Source organism: Anastrepha ludens, chromosome 5 (genome assembly GCF_028408465.1).
Source record: "Anastrepha ludens isolate Willacy chromosome 5, idAnaLude1.1, whole genome shotgun sequence".
Lineage (NCBI taxonomy): Eukaryota > Metazoa > Arthropoda > Insecta > Diptera > Tephritidae > Anastrepha > Anastrepha ludens.
Window position 1 is genome coordinate 299,453 of NC_071501.1, and position 26,259 is coordinate 325,711.

Consider the following 26,259-nt stretch of genomic DNA (forward strand, 5'->3'; position numbering starts at 1 on the left):
GCGTACAGTAGAACTCACATTACGGCATTTGGCCAACCCAAAGCGCAATTTCCTTTTACACCTACATACATACCTATTCGTTTAATTCTTATTATCGTTGCACGTGCAAGAAAGTTCTCCCACCTCATACGCCCATATTTTTATATGCATACATACATATGTACATATTCTATAAATTTGTATATAAAAATGTTGTTAAGGGCATAAATAGTTTATAAGGTTATTGGCCGAACTTCTTCTCCTGCAGCTCGCATCCTGATGTGACTCTGGAAATGAAGGGAACAACATTTTAATCCTCCGCCGAATGGCAGATGGTTTTTCGGAGCTGAATTGCCCGTATTCTGTAAATTTACGTTTCATGTCTGCGGTGAGCCACGAATTCACGCCCAACGAATGGTAGTCATACACAAAAGCACTTGGCTATGATGGTCGCCAAGCGACATTAGTTGCTTATTTTTACTTGTCTGTGCATATGTATCTATGAATGTATGTATGTATGTATGTATACTCGTAAACAGCCTCGTAGTTTTTAGCCGCACTTTGTTTTCTTTATGTTTAAGTGTAACGAGTACAATTATGGCTGGCCTTACATACGTTTATACTTGAAGACCGGCTATTGAGCGCCTCAGGGAATGGCAAAGAGTTGGTGCTTGATAACTTCCGGCAATTACTTTTTGAATAGGCAGCTTGCACGCATTTTAACGGTCCAGCGTTCCCGTGCTCGAAGGATTTCAGTGTGTCCATATTTGAATTCACTACTTTACATGGTAAATTCTATGTATGTATGTAGGTATGTACATATATATGTCTATTGGCTGTCACTTCTGTGCTTGCTTAGTAAAAGTTTGTACATGAAAGCAACAACAAATTTAGCGAGCAGAACCGGCGTCAAGGAAATTTGTTCACACCCGCTTCTTTCGTATGCAGTCTGTAAGGATATTGCACGAATTTGAATTTCTGTGAACAGTCTTTACATTTTCTCTTTCGATCTCTTCAGACCTATTTTCTTTACCAACAAAAAACAGAGTAGTTCAGAGCTGCTAAATCCATATGCGACCAACACATTGGTGTTTTATTCGCAAGTCGCTAAGTAATTTGGCGATCGCAAGAAACCATTGTATGTGCGTAATTAGCAATGTACGAAAGCATCTATAGTAATGAATGGTAATGAAATATGTACATATGTATGCAAACTATATAATATATTTTACTGACTACCTTACTGAAGGTTTATAGCTTAAAGATTAAAGATTATGCATATACATACATACATACACTCATATCTACTTTTTTCATATTTTTCTTTGGCAATTTAAAATTAGCAGCACTGACAACGAGAGAGTTCATTTTTATATTTAGGGGTTTTTACGAACTTATTTCAAAGCACCTCAAGCACCACTGCCTGGCGAATTGTGGTCGCTAAGGACGCTGTTTAGCTTTTCCGCACATTCCAGTGGTGTAACTGCTTTGCTTTTCAGGCCGTAAAATCTAACCTTAATCGTGGATGCTTGAGAAGCCTACGAGTTTGGTGCTCCCAATCAAATAGTCCACACAGGTAGAATTTAGCACATGTCCGTCTTATGGGCGCTCCGAATGCACTCAGCCTGCTGAATTTAAATAACAAAGTGTACAAGAATCTTCATGTACACTACACATCCATCTAAACATATTTAAGTGATGGGGTATAAACAAGTAAACGCATGCGCGTCAATGTGAAGAGCAATCCATAGTGAAAATAAATTAGACGTGTGTATGTATTTGCCAAAAAATTTGCCTATAAAACTTCCGATGAGAGCGATGGTGAGAAATATTGAGTTCAAAAAATAGAGAGAGAGTACAAGCCGCAAATCAGAGAAGAGGAATCTTTTAGAGCACGAATGGAAATCGTATTCAGCAGTAAATGCAAAATGTTTCCAGCACAAATACAAATACAAATACCACAAGTATGTACTCTCACACAAACATAATCAGGGCGTCGAAATCAAAAAACAAAAATGAGTGTCAAATTTGTTGTAGTAAAAAATGAAACACAAATAATAACACGCGATGACAAACATAAATGTTATCGCCTAAGATTGTAGTCTTAAATCCTTAAAATAATAATCATAATGAATTTGTTCTTTATTCTTTGTTTTTAAGTAATTAAACTGTGTCTTATTTGTTGGCTTATTGGGTACTCCTCATTTACATACATCGGCAAACGCAATGACAAGCCGATAAATGGGGATAAAGAAAGTTATGTCGTCCCAGTTGCAGCTGAATCCGGATTCATTTGCTCTATGTACATATGTATGTATTTGATGACTTCATTTGTTTGTATGCTTGAATTACTTCTGGGAAATTTCTTCGTTGGCATTAAATGTTTACTTTCGTTTTCAATGCCCCCAGCAATATACTCACATATCCCTGCAAAATGTCACATATCCCTAGTCGCGAATTAATATGTTACTACTGGCCCTTTTGAACGCTTTTTATGGGATGCACTACTCGCTCGTGTTTGAGCATGTTCTCTGACGAGACTAATTGAACCCTTTTGTGAAAATTCGAAATTCAACACAATTGCCGATAATTAGAACTTAGACGCATAAGCAGGACGTCCGGAGTTCAAATCGTAGCACAGAAAAAAAATTGTTTTATTAGCCCAACACTAGTATTTATTATTTTGTCCGTTCTAAATGCTTTGCAAATTTTAATATTCAAGTTTCTTTGAATTCAATATTGAAAGCTAGTTTTATATTTATTTAATTTGAAAAATCCATGAAAACCTTGAATCAGCTCCTTCAGAGTCTCAAGCTGCAGTTTCCTTATTATGCCGTAGAGGTCACGTGCGCGTAAAGTGGTTATTTACGTTTTCTTCTCAGCCATTCAGGAGTCAAGGAGTGATTCGACATTGTAAATTGTGCCCTATTGAGACTAATCTCGGGTAACTCGTTTTAGAGTATAGTCACACAAACATTTTTGCAGAGATGTATCTGCACATAGAGTTGTACATACTTATACTTATGTATACATAATATACAAAAAATAAAAATAAAATTGGTCTTATATACTTTGCCCAACATTTTTACTTTGGCACTTCGGACGGTCCACTTTTTGGCACATTCCATTCCGCTCGAGAATTATAAAACGACACCTCTTGTAACACAGAGGCAAAACAATAGCATCTAGAGCAGCAGTTACAACTGCTGGGTTGTATCTGCTCAAAACTTGTTTTTGTAATTCAATTGAAATTTTTGGCGAGCATACAACTTTATTTTCCTATTGCATGAACTACAAAAATTCTCTCATGCTACCAGAATATAATAATGACCTAGATTAAAGACTGAGCAGTGAAGCAAAACTGGGAGAATTAGAATTAAGTAAGTGCTATTTCTGAACTTAGCAAGGTGTCATACATTTTAAAATCTGTATATTTAATGCTTAACACGATTACTTTCAATGCAAAAAGAAATCATATATTAAATAAAACAACCTTCATTCCCCTCACACAATTACATGTACTGAGCCAATGGTAATAATATAATGACTTGTGTTTTGAATGCAAACCACTGTCGCTCAGTCAGGGCATATACCTTTTACGCTGAACAATAACTCTCTCGCATGCGATAAAATCGCTCAGCGGCTCTCATTCCCTTCACCAGCAAAATAAAATCAAAATAGAAGTAAAAACATGGGAACACTCACACAAATGCAACTAAAAGGAGCTATATGTATGTATGTAGAATAATATTGACAAGAACATGCTAATATTTCCCTTTGATTTGTCTCTTCCCTTTACCTTTCTCTTATAACTTTTTTGGCGCTATTTGTGATGCATTGGCTCATTGTTTTTTGCCCATTTCATTTCTTTGCCGTGAAACAAATTGGTTGCTTGCAAATAGGTGCGGGCGGAAGAAGAGTTTATTGTTGGAATATCTGAAAACTCAGCACATTCAATTGACCGTTAATTTTTGTTCATTCATTTTGGATTACCCTTATTCTCTAACCTAGCATTCTGGTGCAATCCTTTCGTAGGCTTATCCTTTGCAAACTACATATTTATTCGTCTGACTATTTTTTAGATTATCACAAAGTGACTGTTAACTACTTCTGTAGCCATTCACGATTAAACTCGACGGTAAAACAGCGAACAACAAACTATAAACTCCTTCATTGGGATGACCGTGGATGGGTATTTTTGTTGAAGAAAATGTATTCGAAAATAAAACAAAAATATCGTTTTATGTTCGATATTGCAAATTGGATTTTTGAACGTATCTAAATAAATGTTAGAGACCCACCAGACGTATTTTCTAAGCACTCATGATATAAGTAAAATATTAAAAAACCCACATTTTAGTTTCAAAGAGTTTTTACCAACTAACAAACTTTCCCAAACATGCCAATATCGCGCAGTAAAATCGAGGTGGTTCCAGAGATACAAGTATATTAAATTTATATATGAGACAAATATCAATCATCTGAGTTGTCTATTAGACACAGGTTAGAATACATGGTAGTCATTTTAGTTTAGCTTGAACACGCTTTTAGTGTTAAGGAAGTTTGAAGCATCAATAATGCAGATTTTTTTTTAATGTTAATGAAATTCTTCTTGTAAATAAGTACATGTAAATTCGAATATAAAAATTAAGAAAATTACCTGCAGGTACAACAAGACAAAGTGCATAAGTGTACAATAAACGGTGCTACGTACGTATTTTTTAAATTCTATATAAACAAACATAACTGTTTAAAATATACTGTTATTTTACTTCGTAAACATATCGTTATAACAATGGTTAAAATCGTTTCCTCCATTTCTTGAAGAAGGTCAATTTCAATATCGTTTTTGGTAAAAAATCGCCGTAGGCGATCTATTGATGACAAAGCCTCAAGAGTGCATCGCAAATTTCTTGCTAACATTTCCAGTAAATAAATTAATATATTTTGCCTAAAACTGCTCACGTGGAAATACACTAAGCTCAACCCAAAATGCCTAGAATTCAAGTTTATCATGACAATCAATATATGCTTCCTTGTTTGCTACGTCATCCAAAAAAATTTAGCGAAACATTGGTGTCCACTTTAGCCGAATCAGAGTTTCAAACTAAAACATCACAAACTTTTTTTTTTTTAAAGACATATCCAATTTCATTTCTTTTATCTTATTATTAAAATATCTTATCTGAAAAAAGTTTTCGCAAAAAACAACTCTTTAGAATTGTTACATCCACTTTTACATACATATGTTTGGGTTCAATAAAAAATTTTGAATGCAGTGTAGAGGACTGGCTAGTAAACTTCCATTAATTTTAACAGTTCATGAATTATTAAATTTTTCAGGAAAACTCAAAAGTACTGAATTTTATTTATATAGCAACCATCCGAAAGTACGTTGACAAATGTAAAATGTTAATTGCTTCTCTTAGCTACCAGGTAGATACCTATGTAATGAGACTTTTTTTCAATTTCAAACGTTTATTAACAAAAAATGGTTACAAATTTAATCCTCAAAATAATAGCCATCGCTAACGACACATTTTCCCCATCTCTCAGGCAATTTGTGGATGCCACGCCAAAAAAATTGGACGTCTTAATCGGAAGGCGCCAAGTCTGGTGAGTAAGCAGCATGCACCAGCGGTTCCCAATCGTACCTCTCCACCAATTCCCGGGTCGCTCTTGTTCGATGTGGCGGCGGTGCATTGTCATCAAGAAAAATTACTTTGTGACGCCGAACGGCATATTCTGGGCGTTTTCGTATAGCGCTGTTCAAATCGGCCAATTGTCGTTGGTAGTGCGCACCGTCAACTGTTTCACCTGGTTTTAATAGCTCGTACCAAATCATACCACGCTGATCCCAGAAAACACACAACATTCCTTGCGGCCGATGCGATTTGGTTTGACCGTTGTTTTTGGTTTGTGGCCGGGCGGACTATACGATCGTTTACGCGTGCGATTGTAGAAATACACCCATTTTTCATCACCCGTAACGATTCGATACAAAAAATACTTCCTTTTGAACCGGGAGAGCAGCATTTCACAAGTGGTTTTTCGGTTTCTCGGCCATGGTTCTCGTTCTCAACGCTAAAATCACCACTTCGGAATTTTTCAAACAACTTGAAGCACTATGCTCTACTTAGAGCATGTGCACCATAAGCTTCTATAAGCATTTGATAAGCTTGAGAAACGTTTTTATTCAATTGATAACAGAAAATCAACGATGTCCGCAAATCGTAGTTTGAAGACACGAAATTCGACATTTTTAAGAGCGACAAAAATACATTATTGTATGAAACGTAACAAACAATGAACTGAATATTGCTGACAGCCGAAAAAAACAAGACATTTGGGAAGGTTTAAAAATACTCCTAGCGACATCTATGGACTAATAGCTGAAAGTCTCATTTCATAGGTATCTACCTGGTATTTTACGTCCAAATTGAGTTAACCCTTACTCCAGCCCATCGTCGATAGGTCCAGGTCGCAGGTCATATCCCACAGTATTGCATACTTGCTACCACCCCTCGTGAGTATTTTTGAACTAGAAATAAAATTTTCGAATTTCTTTGTTGTAATTTTCAAAATATTGTAAAATTTTCGTTTACATTTCGCATGAAAAAAATATGTTTAGTACTTCCTCCTCTGTTTTCTCGTATTTATTTACAATTCCAAGTAAATATGATTATTCCGTTGGACTTCTTGGCCACATTTCTGTTACATATGTATGTATGTATTTCCATTGTAAAACACCATTTCAAATTGAGTGTGTGCTCGGCGATAAACATTCACATATATGCACCTAAAGCATTCGGTATGCATACATGCATGTATGTGCTAGCACATATTTAAAAATATGTACATGTGAACGTGCATGTGTGATTTTTGCAGCTCAGCGTTCCTATTGAGTTGCTTCTGCTCTTCGCCGTTTACTGCTCACTGTCTGCATGAGATGTCGCTGTTAATGTGAAATAAAAATGTTTGGCATTTAAATTTGTCGATAATGTCGACATTCAGACACAATACCGTATTATTAATAATGCCATAACAATACGAAAGGAAAGAAATAAAAATAACTGTATGTCTTTATCTTCATGGGAAATACAGTAAAGTGTATGGGGAAGAATTGCTGACGGTAACAATTGTGAAATAAGATTAAAATTAATATATAATAAGCAAATTTAATTGTAACTTAAATTTAAAACATTACATACAGATGTGCATATATTCGAGTGTTTTAAATAAAATTATTCTTCTGAAATCAGCAAACGAATAGAATTGTCCATTCCATAATTTTTTGTATTGTATGTATGTATGTATGTATATATCATATGCAATGGGGAATAATGGAGCTTCTGGGTATACAGTTTCATCTGCACGACTACACTCGATCCCGATGAAATTAAAATTCCACGTCAAATGCCATTCTACCCAAAGAAAAATTAAACAAAGACCCGAATGAGATAGTCACTTTAGGTGACTCTGTCCAGCTGATTAATGTCCAAGGCTGACATGACTGCTAATCAAGGCACGCGATGACAAAGTGTGGCAAAAAGACCATTCAACGTTGCGATGTCTCCTACAGCAGCCCTGTAATGTAGCACAAATTCGATGCCGATGTCACAGAGCGATTTCTCTAAAAAGTAGATGGAAGCGGAAATACGTGAGTTTGAAGCACTTGGGATGCGGCCCATAACAAACATTTTACGAAAAAGTTCGGCGGTTTACTGAAGGTTTCAAGACCGGCACGTTCCTCTAAGAACAAATCCGTTGACATGGTGACTGAAATTATGCAGATAACACATCTCCCACCTGCTAAATGGCGACGACAGTAGATGCTACAGAGCAAGTGAAGACCCCAATCCCACAGTGGTTGACAACGGCACTGTCGTTCCATTATGAAGTGTGATTAAAAATAGTGCTGCTTAAGAATAACAAAACCGCGGAAGCCGGTTATTAAAATTATTTTTGATGTGCATGTCCATATGTATTTTCAAACAGAATAGCGAGAGACCAGCTGCAAAACGTTGCAATTTATCCGGAAATTTAATAAAGTATTAGTCTATGAAAAATCGAAAGTTGCCAGTTTTTGTGCATTCCGGCATAGCGTACGACACATACATATGTATGTGACACCTTCGACTCAAATACACATAATCTATTTTGCTGTCAGTTAAATTGCGTTGCCGCAACGGACCCATTGTGGCTGGCCTATTAAGCTGAATTTCGAACAGCAACACTCAAAATGGAATTGAATTGCCTCATGCTGCAGCCGTAGCTATGGTGAACCAAAATAAGGTTATCATTGTTTTGTGCGTCGCTTGGAAAAAATTGTAAGCGTTAATTTATGACGATTCCCTCTCATAAACCTAAAATATTTATAGTTATTTGAAGCAGCAACATTCGAATTCCACTTACAGTGATGGAGGACTATTTCAGAATGGCTCTTGCTAACTGCGCAAAATTTTCCAAGAGAAATATCGCATAGTGGGAGAAAAGAAAAGCTGCAGCAGTATTTACGAATGCTCAACATACATATAATATAAGACGTTCTTGTCAGTAAAGCATCGAAAACCTTGACTTTCATTCGCAAAAGTGCACAAAGCTTGAACGGCTTACCATGGAAAAATGTACGTAGTTCCGAAAAGTATATCCGTTGAGCTTACACTCAAATATGCTAGAAGCAATATTTGCCATACTAGACTCGAAAATGGGGAGCTCCTACAACAAGAATAGTTTTTAGAATCACCACATTGAAGATTGAATTATCATCTTACTAACCTGGGAATATAATCTGATAGAACTTGCAGCTTCCGTAAGAAGAAAGATCAAGCCGACAACATATGCTGGCATCTGGCCCAGCCCTGATGTAAAAGCGGCACCAGCACCTGGGTAAACATATTTTACCAGAGGAGGAAGTAAAACCAAAAAAATAGAGCAAATACTAAAATTTCTTGAGGAAGTTAGGCTCAGAGGACTACTCTGAATCCTTGAAGGAGGCATAATAGATCTTTCAAATTGCAATAATAATTATCCACCAATAATTATTTGCTTCCATGCCAATACGATACAAAGCTGTTTACCTTATCTACAGTCGCAGAAAGCAACACAATTACCGCGAAATTCGCATAAATCATTCAACATGTTGGCCGATTAATTTTGATTTATGAGCAAATTTCATGAAATTCTAATTAAATTCTAGATTTTCAGTGACAATGCTAGGAAAGTAGCATTGCATAGTGCATTTGTCCATATATAATATAAAAGTCTGTATATGTATATATACGCATACATACACATATAAAATTAATAAACAAAAGCACATATTCATATGTATTTACCTTTTTGATATCCATAGCAAATATCCGTGGTAGGTAAAGAAATCTCAAATATAATATATAAATACTTAGGTACTGAGAAGGAACCCATTTAACCTTAATTGTGTACATACATATGTACATGTATACCTATGTCGGTACAATTATTTATGTGTATGATAGACCTAGTGTAGACTGTGCAGTTTCCATTTGTAATTTTCGTGATTTCCAAGTTTTTGAATCTGATCTTATTTTTTTGTATCTTCTATAGTCTCTGAGATATTTGTTTCTAAAGTTACTCTAAGCTGAGAAATAAAAGTGCGAATCAAGATTTGCCTGTTTTTAAAAGCAAGCTAAACACTTTGCAAAATATTTTTTTAAGTTTTGAAATTGTACTTGCTAACAAGTGACATACATATGTGCATATGTTTATATTTACAGCTAAGTAGGGTTATACATATATGCACTTATACGAGTACATTTGTTTCAATTGAAATATCATATAATAATTAGTATTAGGTTCTCCAGAAGCTGTCGAGATGAGAAGAGATGATTTCGCACCTCCTCTGCCATTGTCCTGCTCTATCCAAAGGTAAATTTACCATTTTAAGTAGAGAATTTTTAAAAGTACACACTGGTTGTAGGAGACATAAGGACAAATTCCCCACGCGGCATCACAATGGACTATATACATATATTTATTTAATTAAGAAATTGACCAAAGCACCCCATGAAATAAACTCAAAAATGTTGATTTCTTTGAATAAACCCTAATGTAAATAAAATAATTTAATAAACTTCAAGCTTGCACCTTTCTATTCAATCCCATGTGGATTTAGATATAGGTATAGGTATATTCTTACAATATTCTATTCTATCATTCTTAAATGAACGCTTTCCTAGAGAAAGCTTTAAGCGATAAACTGCCAAAAATAAAATTAGTGAAACGTATGTACGTATAATTTAAAATAGTATCAGCAATCAATTGCCAATAGTTAAACTGCAACGCAAACACATTTAGTCATGAATATTAGTCCGAATGCGTCATTTGCGGTAATCGGATTATCAACTGAGTGACTATGCCTGCCAGCCATGACTAAGCACTTCCCCTCAAAATTCCAAACACTCTCACACTTTTTCTCTAAAGAGCAATACAAAAGCAAATACGGCTTACTAACACGCCTCCGCAAATATTTCACGGAAATAGTCAAGCAAATGAGTACTCATTTTACAATAAGTAAGTAGTCAAACAAGTTGATTTGTTTTCATTTGGTGATAGATGGATAAGAGGCAACCAATTTGATGTTTGAAGTATCAGAAACAGTCAGTATGCAGGCAGAAGGTGCGTGTGCTATACTACTATTCGGTTGTCACGGGTTCCGAACCCACAGCAAGTATGAAACATTAAATGATAGGCAAATTATTTTATAAAAGCTGATGAAAATGTCTTCTGCCTTGCAAAAGTTTCACGCAAAACAACCATCTGCGATTTTAAATCAGAATTGAGCTGCATCATTATATTATTATGCATTATTTAATAAAAAAGGGAATTATATGCTCTTCCCGGGGCTTGCACCAAGGCTTTTGAAATGGATTGTTCAGGGTTTATCCATCTGGGTACTATGCTTTTACTCCACCTTTGAAATTACTGAAACTCACTTTTTATCTAGTTTTTTGACGTGATAACGTCTTATAATTCGATTTAACCGGCTGCACGCACGAAAAAATGTGTCGTTACCTTGCTCATTCGTCGTTACCTTGCTCATTGTCGTTACCTTGAATGAACTGCAAGCGAAAGCGCGGAACGAACGACAAAGCAAACAAAGCAAACGAACGGCAACGTTCGACATCTTGCTCCCTCCTACTTAAGTGAGCGTATATATGTATGTATATACGCATATGTACATATATAAATTCAAGTATTTGTATTTGCATATGCCTTCTTATTGATTATTATTAATTTGATTTACTTGAAGAATTTAAAACAAAACCAAGTTTGTTAATAATACCTGTTGTTTAAATGTTATTATTATTAATTTTTGAAGTGAAAACTTCTTTAGAATCGTTGGGAGTGATTTGAGAAAAAGTGAAACGAAAAAAGCGACCCTCTTGGCTACGAATATTACATATAAACGTAGCGACGAACTAAATAACTTTTCGGCCAGCGCCGACAGTATGGCGCGATAGCCAAGCGGCTAGCAATGTGAGCTTCCGATCCAAAATTCTTGGTTCGAATCACAAGAAAAAAAATTTTTTTTTTTTTAAATTTGCATTGTAGGACATTTCTGATTATTTATTGAAAACAGTTTTTTGGCTTTTCTATTTTTAGTTTAGATACTGAAAGTCAGTTTAAGTGAGTCGGTATAAATATTTCGTACATTAATTTTTGTGAGCGTGTAATTCTCAAAAGGTTTATTATAAAATGTATTGGCAAGGTAGTTTGTTGGTTGTGTATGGTTATCGCTTCTCGGCCTTATGCCTAAGATCAAAGTGTGGTATCTGTGCGTATTATACGCGTTACGACGCTCATAATAGTTTTTGGTTTAGATACTGAAAGTCAGTTTAAGTGAATCGGTATAAATATTTCGTACATTAATTTTTGTGAGTGTGTAATTCTCAAAAGGTTTATTAGAAAATGTATTGACAAGGTAGTTTGTTGGTTGTGTATGGTTATCGCTTCTCGGCCTTATGGCTAAGATCAAAGTGTGGTATCTGTGTGTATTATACGCGTTACGACGCTCATAATAGTTTTTGGTTTGGATACTGAAAGTCAGTTTAAATTTTATAACAGCTAGGGAAGGGCTGTCATTATTTACATTTAATTGCCAAAGTTTGCGCGCTCATGTACACGATATGCAGTTAGACAAAGTAGCAACATCGTCAAATTTTCTAATTCTTTCCGAGACTTGGTTGGATAATGAAAACATTTTCGACATTCCCAATTTTGATATTGTAGTTCAATTTAAAAGACCACAAACGAGAGCAGGCGGTGTTGCAATATACCACAATCAAAATGACGGTGCTCGTATTGTAACTCCACAGATAGATCTGAATGCACAGCAACTAGAATCACTGTCTGTTCAGCTCTCTAAAGTGGGAGAAATATGTGCATGCGAAACCAGATTGAGCAATGGAAAAACAGTTTTAATTGTGGCAATTTATATTTCACCGAATCAATCAATAAATAGCATCACGGAATTCATTCACGAAAATTTAATAAAGTATACACCAGAAGTATCGCGGATACTTAGAAAAGATTACGATAAAGTTCCAATGATTTTAAGTGGCGATTTTAACGTAAATTTTGCATTGGGCACAGCGGTTCCTTTAATTGATTTTCTCAATACAACATACAATTTAAAAATGTGTAACAATCGAACTGAATCGACAACACGATCAAGAACAACAATTGACGCGGTATTTCAAAGATATGTTGACAACATCGAAACCAAAGCATTTGTATCATATTTTAGCTATCATAAGCCACTCGTATCATTTGTTGAAATTGAAAACATTGAGGATGAATAATAATAAAATGAAGAAAATAAAATATGAACTTTAGAGCAATATTATAATGAACCTATAATTATCCCGCTCCTAATGCTGCTTTCGTCTTATTCTCTCTCAGTTTGTTTTACGGAAGGTTTCACTTCTATCGCGTCTAACCGTTAGACTGGTATTTTTTTATTATATATGAAGGAAAAAATGTATGGTAATATTTACCACATACCTTATAAGATATGTTGTATACTAATATATGTATATAAACAAGCATATACATATACAATTTCGCGCAATTTTCAAAAAGAACAAATCTATATGTAAAGATGCATGCAAGTCATATGCACATATCAAATATACGAATGTATTCCGTACGCAAGCAAATGTAAGCTAATGTGCTTGAACTGCAAGCGAGAGCGCGGAACGAACGACAAAGAGCACAATCGGCCCCTGCGTTCGGCAACGTTCGACATCTGGCTCTGTCCTACTTGAGTGAGCATATATATGTATGTATATGTATGTATATGTATGTATATGCGCATTTGTATATAAATTCACATACTTGTATTTGCATATGCCTTCTTCCTGTGTGCATGGTAATGAACCATTTCTCTGTTGAGAATAGGACGATGATAGAAAAAGTAGGAAATGAAAGGGAGTGTTTCGAGTGTAAAGTGTCTTGAAAAAGGCAAATCGATGATGGTGCCTCTTAGTGTTGTTGACTTATTAACGTCTGATGCACAATCGAAATTGAACATATCTTTCATGAATTTGATAATTGTTTCGTCATTTTTCACGTGTGTGCAAATGTGACTTGACCTATTCCATTGCAATTCCATTTACCTCCTTCTCTATATCCATACAAAATATCTATCAAACAAATAAAATTAAAATTTTGTTTTGAAAATTGCAACCCTTACATCAGTATTTTCTTATGACGTTGTCACGTTAAACTATCGTCAGTAAACCGACTTTACAGACAACCTCTTTTTTTTACCACTTTTGGATGGCAGGAATCTCACACACCTATTATTTGATTTAAACCACTACAAAAGTAAAAATGTACGAGTGTGCATCACCTAACTGTATTTATGCTATACCGGCAGCCTATCCAAATATTTAGCAGAGTGGTAATAACCATTAAATCGCTTTAAATTTAATATATTTACATTCCGTAAATCGTTTTGCGAATTTTGTCACCTGAATAATATTACAAATACAAAATAGGTATTATGAACACTTAGTATTAACGGTTATGGGCAGCATGCTAATGTTTCATAATTACCTTTTATAAATAAACGTTTTTGATTTATGCATGACATGACTTTTGATGAGCCTGACCAGTAATATGAATTTACATAAAAAGTTATATATCATTTAAATAAGAGGAAAAGGAGGATCACGGCCATATTTTTACTTTTTTCAGTTATACAATAATTATAAAAAACTTTTTACCAATGGTACAATTGCTACGTCTTGATTTTAGAAGCAAACTTCGAAAAACGGAGAAATTATTAAATATTATTTAATTTATGACTCTATCCCTTTAAAAAAGTTAGTATGGCTCGATACCCATCCGAGGGCTTAACAGTGGAACATCTTAATATTTTTCTTGCTTCTGCTATTTGTAGTGTAAGGAAATTGGTTTAACTAAATAAATGATCAAAGGGAAATGGCAATTACTAGATTCTTATTTAAAGCCTTCCAGAAAAATTAGCTTGTCGTGCAGGCGCTGGGTATTCAAGGAGTGGGAAGCAAAAGCCAAGCGAGTATATTTTAGTAAGATAAAAACCAATTGGTTTCTGCTAAATCTGCTTGAAATGGAGTTTGTCTACATTATTCAGGCATTTGAACCAGAAATGAACACACAAATACTCTAGAAACAACGTCACTATGCAAATCCAAGTAATTAATTGCCCATTGTGATGTACACCATGAACGAAACCAATGCCGAAAACTCAGATGCAGTTGAAACAAATTCCAACACAGATTAGGATTGCACAGATATTATTTACAGCGTACATACATACAATTCTATGAGTTTTGTAAGCCAGCAATTAACTTGTATTTGCAATTTGTATCCTATCATCGAAGCTCTGTTAGTAAAGTTGGGCTCATATTAAATTCCAGAAAATTCAAATTCACTTGCAAATGTTATTTTTATTTATTTGTGTATGCTGCTCCCATAAGCAAAGGCTTCTTTGATTGTAAATATAAATTTGAAAATTACATTTTTTATACACATCCATACATAGTAAGTGCATGTTCTTGTTGTTGCTGTAACCTTCGATTGCGAACGAACGATAAATATTCTGCAGTTTGGCGATATTTCATTTTTCACATTTTTAGACATAACTAAATCTAATATTGTAGAGGTAGCTGCAACAACGGCAGTTGGAAATGCTTCACGATTTTACTTTATTGCGTTCAAAAAACCTTGTGCACATGATATGAAAGGTGTCTCGCGCTCAGTATGGCAAGAGAGAATGTAATTTTACTTCCATATGCCAACATATCTGCAGAGGGTGGTCCAAATGTTGTAATATTTTTGAAGCATATGCCAAAGTTCTAAATCATCTCGACTAAAAAATCAGATATACAAAATTCAACAAAATTGGTGAACTTTCTCGAGGCAGCGACATGGCACATCTTCGAGAAAGAATTGGAATTTTTTTTTGTATTATAACCGTAATGTACCAAAAGAAATGGATTATTAAAAAAATACTTGCAGTTGAAGCACCCTTGCATGTGCGTTTATGTTTGCTTATTTTTGTGCCTTCACTCAGGGTGCAAGAAGCAAATTATAGGAGCAAAATAATTTTCTGCATTCAGCCATGTAATATAAATATATTTCCCAACACAATTTACTGCTCTATGAAGCTTAAAATTGTACAAGATTTTACATGAAGGCATACTCGCGTATACAAATATTAAGTAACAGGTACATCTATAGTAATGAAGAGATGAATGTCCTTTACCGCAAAATTTAAGTTCAAAAACGCATTAATCACACGCGCAAGACACACGGCTTAGATGTGTAGTCGTAAGTGAAAAATGATAAGTCATAAGTGGCAAGTTACAAATCAATAGTCTAACAAAATAAATCCAAAGCCACACTCTGGTCCGAATTACTTGAAACTTTTAAAAATTCTGGTTAAAAAGTTTTGATGTAATTCTGAAAAATTTTGTACAAAATTGAAGCTATGTACATATGTCTTATATGCATTTTGTTGTGCATAAATACAAATGAAATGTTACTAAACTTAAGTTTACAGTTTCAAGCCGACTCCGAACGGCAGATATTTTTTTTATGAGGAGCTTTTTCATGGCAGAAATACACTCTGAAATTTGTCATTGCCTGCCAAGGGGCGACCGCTATTAGAAAAAACTTTTTCTTCCCTTTGGCGTTTCACCGAGACTCGAACTTACGTTCTCTCTGGATTCCTAATGGTATTCACACACCAACCCATTCGGCTACGGCGGCCGCCCAAAAAGAAACATTGTTTGAAGTAAATATTAATCACTTAATGTATGGTATAGTATTCCTTGAAATATCCAAATTGTTTGCATCTACACTGTTGCTGCTTCCTTAATATTTAAATACAAAAATGTTCAAATAAAATTCTGAAGTACAAACATTCTTTTGTTAGTTTGCATATATATGTACATACATACATACATGACATATGATTGGGCATAGAATGTGATATAGCGCCATATTCATTCACGGATATACCTACATATGTACCTAATTTGTCGGTTATATTTTCATCTAATAAAATAAAAACGAGCACTGCTCAAGTAACAGCAAAGGGAGTAGTATGGTGCTCATGGTGGTCACATGCACCAACGTAAACGTACGTTCCATGTCAGCTGGCACGATCAAATTTATGAGAGAGTCATGTAAATTGAAACTCACCATCGCATCATTACCGTACCGTGTAAGTGGGTAAATGAAAAATGTTGAAAAACGTGTCAGCTGATTGCTCTCACAGTTTTGCGGAACAGTACATTTTGAAATCATTAACAAAACAACCTTAGACAAATTTAAATTTTTATGAAAATATTTTAAAACACTATTTAATAATGTTAATTATAAAAGAATGAACTCTTTCCATTTGTTTGTTTTTGGCTTTGGTCTATTAAACAATGAAAATTGGAACTGATAACGCGGATGTAAGCAAAAATATGAGTGGTAAAATTGTGTCGATACAACCAAACACAAACCCACACAAACCGATGTATTTTGTAAATACATATATAACCAAACGAAAACAGCTGTTTTATACGGGCTCAATTTTGTGTATCTCACGGGCAACAGACAGGGATTACGGGAACGTTGGTGAGTGTGGGCACCAGCTGTAGCGCAACAGAAGTGAGAAAAGTAGCGCTAGCTGATGAACACATGAATAATTTCGCAAGTAGCAAGTAAAAACTAGAAAGTAGTTTCAATCCCCGATAATTAGTACTGTACTTTCAAATAGTTGATTATTCCGAAGGTTTCGAGAACGAATATAAAGATTAAGTAAAATATCCAATTCAGCGTAGTTTATGTTGTCTGTTTGGTATTATAAACAAATATTATAGAAAAGCAATCCATCCTATTGGGAAGAAGCTGCAATTATTATTGTAATAATACGAGGGTTGTTATATACATACATTGCTGACCTTGGGCACTTATGGTATTTATGTTCCATTAGACATATTTTACCATAAATGCACTCAGCACATTTTGATATATGAGCGATATTAATGTTGTTTACGTAGGTTTTAAAAATTCATCTCAGCAAGAAATGGAATAAAACTGTGAATATTTTAGTGTGACTGTTTTTCACAATTTTCGACGGTTATTAACAAAAATGTATCGCTGACCATACAACCATCATCATTTAGCACCGAAAAAAATAGGTACAATTAATTTTCTCGTGAATTCCGGGAAGGAAGGCTTCAATATTAGGCTCATTTGGATTCCCGGTCACAGCGGCATAGAGGGAAACTGCTGGGCCGATGAGGGGGCTACGCAGGAGACCCTTGAGACGGCTTCATCGCAATATGAGAGGATTGGAGTTCCCTTAGGAACCTGTGGTCTGCTCCTGGAAAGATGGTCTTCGCGTCAACTCAGCGAACGCTGCGATATTGCGCGAACATGCAAAGTCGCGAGATCCTTCTGGTCGCGGGTAGATCGGGGGCGCTCGAGAGAATTTCTAAGGCTAACAAAGCCACAGCTATCAAATTAGGTAGGTTTTTCACTTTTTCGCACATATCACACATCTGGTGAAATTCATCAGCAGCTTGAAGCGGTTAACACATACTTAAATCGCCACTGTTAGACGTCATCATCAAATCCTCTAATCCAAGCCTTTGATTCTGTCTGGTTCCTCCCCCTCTCCTGTTCCCTTCCCCTCCCCCTGTGTGGTATCACAATGGACACATTTACAATTAACCGGGAAGGTCATCCAAAATCAGTTGTTGTGCCATAAAATATCGATGATGATGATAATAACAATTAAACCACTACCACTAATGTTCATTTTTCCATTGTCAGCCCAGAAATATAAGTAGCAAAGTGGTGTTCAATGGATCAAAAGCTTCAACTATTGTATGATGAATAGATACAAAATTTGTGGTACGATTCACTTTGAACACCTTTCGCCTGCCCAAATTATGAACAAGAATTATTGGTATTATGCGTCATTTCCTTGGAAGAAGAAGATTATTCAGAATAAATAATGATTGTAAAGCTCATTAACAAAGTCACATCTAAATTGCATCACAGAAATATATTTTTTATTACTACTCCCGCATTGCAGCAACTTTGCTGACTTATTAAGCAACAGGTAATTAATAGGACTATGAATAAGTTCGTGCGGTTTTTTTTCGAAATTTGAAACTTTATTGACGTAAAATGGTTACAAATTTAATATTCAAAATATTGTCCATCGCTTACTACTACTTTTTCCCATCTTTCTGGCAATTCACGGATTCCCTTTGTGAAAAATTCGGTCGGTTTTGCCGCAATCCACGAATCGATCCATTTTTTGACTTCATCGTAATTACGGAAGTGCTGGTCAGCCAGGCCATGTTGCATCGATCGGAAGAGATAGTAATCGGATGGCGCAAGGTCTGGACTATACGGCGGGTGGGGTAGGACATCCCATTTGAGCGTTTCTAAGTATGTTTTGACCACTTGTGCAACATGTGGCCGAGCATTGTCATGTTGCAAAATAACTTTGTCGTGTCTATCGGCGTATTGCGGCCGTTTTTCTCGCAGTGCTCGGCTCAAACGCATCAATTGTCGTCGGTAGACATCCCCCGTAATCGTTTCATTCGGTTTCGGTAGCTCATAATACACAACACCCAGCTGGTCCCACCAGATACACAGCATAACCTTCAGGCCATGAATATTCTGCGCCGACGTCGATGTTGAAGCATGGCCAGGGTATCCATACGTTGCCCGACGTTTTGGATTGTCGTAATGGACCCACTTTTCATCGCCAGTCACAATTCGATGCAAAAAACCCTTTCTTTTGTGCCGTTGAAGCAGTTGTTCGCATGCCATAAAACGGCGTTCAACGTCTCTTGGCTTCAATTCATACGGCACCCAATGGCCTACCTTTCGGATCATTCCCATGGCTTTTAAACGTTTGGAAATGGTTGATTGATCAACTCCCAAAGTTTTTGCAACCTCTTCTTGCGTTTGAGCCGGATCTTGATCGAGCAATTCCTCCAATTCGGTATCCATGAACTTTGGCGGCGCACCCTCGCGTTCTTCGTCTTCCAAGCCAAAATCACCACTTTTAAAGCGTGCAAACCACTTCTGGCACGTTCGCTCAGATAGAGCATGCTCACCATAAACTTCCACCAAGATACGATGACTTTCGGCTGCTTTTTTCTTCATATTAAAATAATGAAGAAGAATTCCCCGCAAAAACACATTATTTGGCACGAAATTCGACATTTTCAAGTGTGGTAAAAATATTGTTGTTTACGCTTCAAATAAAAAACTTATACTGACGTTTGTGCCTTACGACAGTAGCTCTCCAATGAATGTTTGGAAATGTGGATCGATGGAATAATAATCAAGTTACGCCATCTGTTGTAAAACCGCACGAACTTATAAATAGACCTATTAGTACATCATTAAAGTGGGGATTTGTGTGAGGCTTGAGTAGAAAAGCAAATACATACATATAAACACATACCTTCGTAGATACAAAAAGTTACATGTTTGCATGCCAAACATGAGAATGTAGAAATGTGTATAAATCTGCACGTGAATTCGAACGACTAGGCAAAGTTGACATGGCAAGGTTAATTGAACGAGAAATTTAATACCAATTTAATAGCAATAAACGTTAGCTTCTATGCATGCATGCATACACTCAAGTATATTAATATGCAGTATTTTGCATTGATAGTGTAATATTTTCCAGGACTCATTCATTATAAGTTGGCGCGTACACCCTTTTTGGGTGTTTGGCCGAGCTCCTTCTCTTATTTGTGGTGTGCGTCTTGATGTTGTTCCACAAATGGAGGGACCTACAGTTTCAAGCCAACTCCGAACGGCAGATATTTTTATGAGGAGCTTTTTCATGGCAGAAGTACGCTCGGAGGTTTGCCATTGCCTGCCGAGGGGCAACCGCTATTAGAAAAATGTTTTTCTTAATTTTGGTGTTTCACCGAGATTCGAACCGACGTTCTCTCTGTGAATTGCGAATGGTAGTCACGCACCAATCCATTCGGCTACGGCGGCCGCCAATATGTACCAGTCAGTCTCAAATAAAATGGTTCGTATATTATCATCTCAATTTAACACCCGCTTTAGGTTAGGTTAGGTTAGCCAGGTGGACAAGAAAGACATTCGGGGCCCCTAAGGCCTATTGTCATACTTGCATTTGATTTCCATCCCCTAACTAAGTTGCTTAAATCACTTAGACCTTCTTGAGAAGGTAACTGGAGGGATCCAGTAAGACGTTTTTTCAAATTTCCCAGGCCTTCGAAAAAGTAATCAAATAATAATATTTGGCACGGCTTCTTTGAAGTGAGGGGTATTCACAGAGGAGGTGTTGTACCGACTCAATTTCTTCTTTATCTCCACAACTTTTGCAGAAGCCATTGTAAGGTACACGCATCCTACTGGCTAAGGTGCCAATAGTGCAGTGACCCGTTATAACACCTGTGAGAATGCTGGTGGTTGATCTGTTGAATCCGAGCAGACATTTTGTACTTTTAATATTCAGTTTTGGCCAGTGCGCTTTGAATACCCTACAGTTAGTAGCCAGAGACCACCTTCTATTGGGTTCCTCGATTACGCTCAGGTCAATCACAGTATACAGTTCATTTAGAGGAATGTTTATTTTCTCTACCACTCGTTCAAGGTTAAGCGCCGAACCTTTCCTTGCACATTCACCCACTCTTTCATTTCCCTCCACTCCAGAGTAGCCGCGGACCTAACAAAGTGTGGTGTTGTGTTGTTGGATAAGCGAGAGGGGCCTCCTACATTCTTTAACTCAACTATCAACAAAAATGGCAAGGTTTCCCGAAGATCCCGGTGAGTACATTAGTTTTATCGTTGTTGCTGCTTTTGCTATAGCGTAGATCTCAGCTTGAAAGACGCTACACCGGTTTGGAAGTCTAAAGAAGCAAGTTAAAGATAATTGTTCCGAGTACACTCGCGATCCAGTGCCATTGCCCATCTTTGCGCCGTCAGTATAAATATGGTGACCACTATCATCTGATATGAATCTGGTCTGCCTATCCTTTTGCCGGGTATTCTTATTTTATAGTATTTTCTCAGATCTATCTTATTTTTTTACCTGCACAAAAACGCGATGCTTTGACCGTGAACGTCCAAATATTTGTGAAGGTTTCGGTACATCATTTGGATGATCAATTTTGAAATTTTTGTTTTAACTGCCCAATTGAGCTTTCTTAGAAAATATATTATATTAAATATATTTTTTATGACTAAGTGTATGTCAACAAATTACAAATCAATTAAAAAAATTAGGCTCACAAGACATTCGTAAAATAATTTAAAAACGATATCTCAAAATACGGAAGCTAAAAAAAGTTAAATATTTATTTCCTCCAATATTTGAAAACTCTTACTCCCACCAATTGTTGTTCAACATCACCAATGAATACATGCACATACCGTTATATCTCTGCATATGCAGTTAACTAAAAAACAGTGTAGAATGTAGATATGTATATCACAGAGGAAGCCACAAAAGGCAAATGACCCAAACTAAAATAAGGTGGAAAACAACATCACCAATACTTTTAGGCTGTGATGTGTACCATTTCCACAGAATGTCGGTTAAAAAAAACTTCTGACGAATGAGGCCAACCCAGTAGACTATGCATAGCCGGTGGAATAACTATTCAGAAGCGCAAGCAACGAGCAAACGAAATACCAACTAACGAACGATCAATGAGAGGTGAAATGCTTGACAATCCATACACACAAAGGCCCATTCTCATGCACATGCAAAGTGCAGAAATACACACAAGTTAACACACAACGTGAAGGGTAGTCAAAAGAACAACAAAGCGAATGATGCATAGAAAACAGAAACTACAGAAAAAATATGTTAGATAGATGAAGCGTAACCTAAAACAACTTAATTGAATTAGATGTATCCTATTCGCACGGCCATGTCATTTAACATATAAAGAAATGTACGCAACCGAGTATAGAGCTTGAATAGAAATGTATGTACATATGTACGTTTTGAAAACCATGAAGTCCAATTTCATATTCATACATATAAATATTTACGTATTTACATATTTACGTTTTCAAGCACATATGTGTGTACATTTGCATGCACTAGCATTAGGAAACACTAGGTTGGGCATTTAAACTCGAGCCCGCAAAACTTTATACCCTAACGCCTCTGCGCTAACGAACAGATAAATAAAATTCCCAACGCAGTTTGATTTTGTAACGGATTAACCTAACATAGCTTCGTGTAAAAAATTGTAACACAGGCTCTGCAATCGAGCGATTAATGTATTAATTATTTAATTTGAATTTACTGCAATTTTATATTTGCATGCTGCCGAAACGCAACTGTGAACAACTAAACTGTAACTATTATTGGATTAAATTGTGAAACAGGAAATTGAAGAGCTCAGTATTTTTACCTGTAATTTTACGCAATATGGAAAAACTCACGATTGCATTCCATATGCACAAAGGGACTTTATTGGTTCAAAGTTATTAATACCAGTACAAAAGGAAAACATTGAAAATTAGCAAAAGCAATTTATTAAAAGGGTTGTGATGGACAGTTTAAAAATGATAATTTAAAATAAATGGAATTTTGTTTTATTTATCAAAGCAATTTGCAGTTCTAGCCGCCTCCAAACAGTCGGATGGTTTTTTATGAGGAGCTTTTTCATGGCAGGACAACACTCAGAGGTTTGCCATTGGCTGTCAAGGAGCGACCGCCATTAGAAAAACTCGGCTATGGCGGCCGCCAAAATTATTAAAATTATTTTTAAAAATAAAAATCAATTCTTATCAAATCTTATTTAAAATGTATTAATATGCTCGCGCTCTTGCTCCCAAGAGTATTATAATTTTGTTCACTTTAAGGTGGTATATAACAGCATAAAGAAATCGAGATAGATAAGACCATATATTGACTTAACTTGAGCAAAACTTAATATATTTTAGTAAATCGAGACAGGACACATATTACTCTTTGTTCAAGGTGTTTTGGTATTGATATTGGACGAAACCGGTATGTAACGGTAATTTTTCCTTCCTTCTTTGTTTTTTCTTCGTTTTGTGCATGATTTTTTTGTTTTCAACTAAACTTTTAAGAATGTGGCTACTTGCAATTCATTGGTTGCAATTCAATAGTTGATCTCAATATTTTATCGACATGGTGTATGCATAGAAATAAAATATACGTTTTTATGTGGAGCGTCACATACGAAATTGAAATCAATTGAAAGAGGAAAAATGAGCAGGACACATGAATACATACGGCGGCAAATGCGTAGAGGAAAGGTTTGCGGGAAGGAAGGCATTCAAGGTAACAATATTTCAAGCATGAAATGGGTGTTTCGTTGGAAAACAAGCATTTGTAAAAATATGTTTTGATTTTTCTTTTATTATTTTTTTGAAGAACTAAAAAAAGGTGCGCAGTAGACGTGATTACCAAATAAGTAATGATACTTACTTCTACCTACAGTTACGGGAATAAAAATAAATATTAAGATTTATTATATGCTGCTTTAATTTTTTAAATAGAAATATTTCGATATAATTTTTTAAATGATTGGCTCTAGGAAATATGTATCTTATTAGAAAAATCATAAAAAATAAATATTTTATTAATTTATATCTGCTAGATTTTTAGCACTTTCATAACTTTGGCTGAATGTAGCTCTAAATGCAAGTTTACTAGTTGAGCGGAGTTTCATATCCACAATTAAACATTATATACATGCATACATACTTATATAGTTGACCTATTAATAGTGTTTAATGTTGGGATACAATGAGTTAGTGAGACGGTTTGCGCTGAGTTAATTCCAAAAGTTTTGAATTTAACAAAGAAAATGCTTTTAAATCATTTCCTTCCCAACTATCCCGATAACATTTTTCTTTAGAATTAAATAAAGTTCAACTGCCATACAGCAAAGGCATATGAAAGCAGTGAACAGCATTAAAAAAACTTCACAGCCCACCGTATTGCAGCCAAAATCACGCTCCGCAACCTGTGAATATTGACGGCAGTGCACGCGTCATTGCCGCCACGACATTTTGCTCGTTAGTATGTAGCTAACGAGCTTATGAAAGGAGTGAGCAAGCGAACAAGTGCTCTGCCTTTTGCCGCCCACGCACAGGTATACACATACGCTTGCGTGTGCACACATTTCGTATGTTACTCACATGGCTACAAAATAAATTGACTGCAACAAGCTTAATTTAACGGTATGGCTACGAAATGCGAAATAACCAACATTATAACAATAACAACATTTTCTATTCATTTTTCTCCACCAATAAATATATGTAGAAGGTTTTCATGCATAGATGCACTTCCTTGCATTTTTGTCAAACAAATTTGTTTGGGAGAATCTCAAGAAGCGCAGCAAACTTTCACAGTTTTCAACAAACTTTTTCGGTCTTAATTTGCTACACATGTAATTTCAGCCAAAATGGCTATGTGCAAGTAAATATGTTTACATAGGAGTTCGCAGAGCTTTTTCTTATCATACTGAAAAAAAAAATATCGTAAAGTGAAAATACAAATAAAATGTACTATAAGTAAATTATAAAAAGATTAAAAATACTATCAATTGGGACTCTCACTTGGAATCCACATCGAATGTTGTAGTTTGTTGGCATACAATTCTCGAGCTTAGCATACTTCTACGTACTTTATTTTATTGTTAACAATATGATTATGCTCATATGTGTTTTCTTTTTTCAATTCTGTGGAAGTATGTAGTTATTGTCACCATTGATTGGTGGTTAGCGAAACTTTCTGCATTTGTTTTAATTTATGTACATCGTTGCATCACAGCCGCCGCAAACAACAGATACAACAAGGGCCCACTTGCATAAGTACATAAATGCAGTTCTACATATTCGTACTTATGTACGTACATACATACATGCATACCCTCGTATATTTTTATACCCACGCACTTGCGCCCAAAGGTATTATAAATTTCTTCACATAACGTCTGTATGTAACAGCGTAAAATAATCGAGTTAGATACAGACGTACACATACTTACATACTCCAAGATGCTTAGAATGAAGATAGGAGTCGATTTAACCATGTCTGTCCGTCCGTCGATGTGCACAATAGCTCGCGCAAAAATTAATGTGTTTTAATGAAACTTGGTATACATATCACTTTTTATGCAGGGTAGTTTGGCATTGTAAATGGGTAAAATAGGTCAATAACGAAGCCCCTTTATGTGATATCTCTGTTATAAATGAAGCAGGACTACTCCAATTTGGTAAAAATTATGAACCCAAGAAAAAAATATGACGGAAGTAAAGTTTTGAAAAATGTGCAGCGCCACGTCCACTTCTGGGAAACCGTCCACTCAGAAAACCCACCTAAATTGAGTCCCTGTATTGTTTTCCACCTAATTTAGATCCAGCAGGCTCATTATTTATAAGTTAGTTAGGACTACATTTCCGTCCGTCCGTATTGTGTTACAAGCTACAACTCCCATTGTCTATGAATTTGTTTGATCCACAAATTAACAGCCCAAATCGAATTTTACTAAAATGTGCATGGGTATATAAAGTTCGGTTCATATCGTGTTAAGCATTCCGTACTTGGTAAGTCTGTGCATGTGTGCATCCAAAAACTTTCAACTCGCAGTTCTAGGCGTGAAACGTGTCGCAGATGTGCCATATCTCGCAACTGCAAGCAGCTACCCTGCAAGAACAGAGGCAGTCATTTTACCGATCATGTGA

General features: G+C 35.8%; 1 protein-coding gene and 1 pseudogene across 1 annotated transcript in view; one reads left to right on the top strand and one right to left on the bottom strand.

Annotated features, from left to right (window-relative positions):
• Positions 1-26,259, bottom strand: part of LOC128863816 (guanine nucleotide-binding protein subunit gamma-e) — a 121,142-nt gene that overhangs the window by 79,829 nt on the left and 15,054 nt on the right. The window lies entirely within an intron of this gene.
• On the top strand, positions 11,966-12,127 carry LOC128865490 (U2 spliceosomal RNA; annotated as a pseudogene).